Genomic DNA, 2945 nt, shown 5'->3' with positions numbered 1-2945 from the left:
AAAAATTGTAAAAGATTAGCCGAATACGAATTGTCAGATATATTTATTAATGCTTTCATAATGAACCATTTTCTGAAACATCTCACACCCTTTAGGGGTTGGGTTTTCAACAACAATTAAACACGTATTCTTCTATTTAGAACCGAGGAGCCAAATTCAAATCTTCATCCATTTAATTCTAAAAATGCTTTCATAGTGAAATATTTCATAAAACTTTTCATCCCTTATTTCACTCTATTAGTGAGTTAAATTTCCAAAAGTAACGAAACACACTTTTTTTTTTACATCGAACCGAGATGTCAAATACCTATTTTCATAGATGTAGCTTTAAATATGCTTCAGTAGTTCTTTAATAATGATTTATTTTCAAAAACCTTCACTAATTATTTTATCCCCCAATGGAAGAATTTCGGAAAATGCTAAAAACCTGTTTCTTTTTTGTTTCTGACTGAGACACCAAATATCAATTTTCGTAGTTTTGTAGTTATAGCTTCAATAGGGACATAGGGAAATATTTAAAAAAAAACTTTCAACCCATTTTTCACCCCCTTAGGAGTGAAATTTCGAACAATCTCTTCTTAAACGATGCTTTCAGCAAGTCCGTATACTTTACAGGTTGGGTGGAAGGCTATGGGTCAGTGAAACATGTGCCACTATTGCACCTTCTTGGAGGTTGTAGTTCCAAAAACAGTGAAACACGTATTTTTCAATAACACAATTTTCATAGATTTCGCTTTAAAAATTCTTTCGCACTGAAATACTTCCATAAAACATTGCATCCTATATTCCACCCCCCTTAATGGTTGAATGTATCAAAAACAGGTTTTCATATATTTCATGAAACATTTCATCCTCTATGAAATGGGGTATGGTAGTGACACACCAAAATCACAATAGTAATCCGTTGTAGTTGCTACATATTTTATTACAATCAAAAACATTATAAAATCACAATCACAATAATAGAGGAGACTGCCTTACAAGGCCAGATCAGTTGGACAAATAATAAATAAATTTCGTTAAGCTGAACGAGACCTGTAAAACGTGAAATTTGAATATGACTAGGTAAATATACTTAGATAAAGCTTTACTTAAATAACACAAATGTCCATAAAATTCATAGCAGAACTCTCACTACTTGCAATCAGGGGAGAAACAGATTAAGCGTAAGAATACAGATATTTAAAGTTCGGCTAGCCAACTTTCCTAAACAAAACTATATAAAAAATGACTAAAACAATTAAGGGGGTCCTTTAATTTTGACCAAACGGACCTTCAAATTTAGTTACTCAGTTGATTAATCAACAATATTCTTAGAATGATTACAACTAGAACATGACTATGTGACAATACCCTTAAAATAAGGTTGCTTCAAAATTTCGTATGAATGGGCGATAGACGCGAGCAGACCAAGGATTCAAATCAATACAAGAGATCCACGAGGCAGAGAATGACATAGAAATATACTCAACATGGCAATGCAATTGAACTTTGGATGCTATAGTTCAGCACCGGAAAGATGGAATCACGCAAAAGTGACAACATACCCCAAGATGTAAAGGAGAGGACATGGCCTTAAATATCTCTCTGCCCCCGTGGTGCTGTGCTCCCAGTATGCTAGCGTCGACCGCTGCCAATTATCTCTAACACAACACACATCAAGGGCAGACACTTTTCTGAGACATAAACTACACAACCTTATATGGAGAACAGGTGAGCAATACAACTGGAATGAAACCAATGAGCCTCCGTGAGTTACTTGGCCAGTGCCAGCCATTAAACTTTGATTAATAAGATCGCTAAAAATCATACCGAAGTTAAGATGACAAGACTTATCTCCAGGTACGGAATATTAGTGGCAGAGACAATGAATTGGTTACGCTCTCAGCCGTATGTTCGCGGCAGAGTCTGGGGAAAGCAAGGGCCACGTGGAGCCGGATCTTGGGGTGAATTTCCTTCTCTCCGAGACACTCGGCGTCTTCTGCGACTTAGCCGGCAAAAGGCCGAGGACCCCGGGTGGGGACCGATACGGCAGCAGTTGGCGGATGGCGAGGTCTTCGGGGGGTGGGGTGGGGGGGGGTCTTGTGTAAAGGGGAAGACAACCGTGGTGAAGGGAAGGTCTGTATTCCACAGGAACGAGTTAGCATGGCACTCAGATATTTCCACGATTCGGCGGTAGGGGACAATTTGTGGTTCTACAAGACCTTGAACCGAGTTCGGGAACATATGTTTTGGCCCAACCTATATGGCGATGGCAGGCGATTTGTTGGCAACTGTGTCCAGTGTAAGCGCGGTAAGTCCGATGTGGGGCCGCACAGAGAACTACTACAGTCGCTTAGGCAGCAGTGTCCTCTGGGCCGCGACTCAAAGATCGAAACAACGATCGACGGAAACTGGCGCCAGAAACGCAGCAGCTCACTCTATTTCATCCCCTTAGGGGTTGAACTTCTAAAAACACCGAAACACGTATTTTCTTATTTGTAACTTCGAAGTCAAATACCAATTTTCGTAGATGTATCCTTAAAAATACTTTCATAGTTCTTCCATAATTATTTATCTCAAAATAAAATGTTCACCCACTATTTCACCTCATAGAGGTTAAATTCCCAATAATACTGGAACACATATTTCTTTATTTCTGACCTAGAAACCAGATACAAATTACCTTAATAGCTACATGTTTCAAAAATCCTTTCATTTCCTGTGTCTCCCCCTTAGAGGTGGAATTTCGAAATATGCAGTATAAGCGGTATAAGATCAACACCCTTTCCAAATCTCAAGGTTTATTTTCCTTGGCGGTCTGGACTGTGTGAATTTCATAGTAATGGCCTCCACACACACACACACATACACACACACACACACACACACACCACTACCAATGCCACCACCACCTCCTGGGGAAATTTCTGCAGACGCCCTTGTTCCACTGCAGTCATATTTTG

The sequence above is a fragment of the Schistocerca gregaria genome, unplaced genomic scaffold (genome assembly GCF_023897955.1).
Source record: "Schistocerca gregaria isolate iqSchGreg1 unplaced genomic scaffold, iqSchGreg1.2 ptg000711l, whole genome shotgun sequence".
Lineage (NCBI taxonomy): Eukaryota > Metazoa > Arthropoda > Insecta > Orthoptera > Acrididae > Schistocerca > Schistocerca gregaria.
This window is presented reverse-complemented; position numbering follows the sequence as displayed.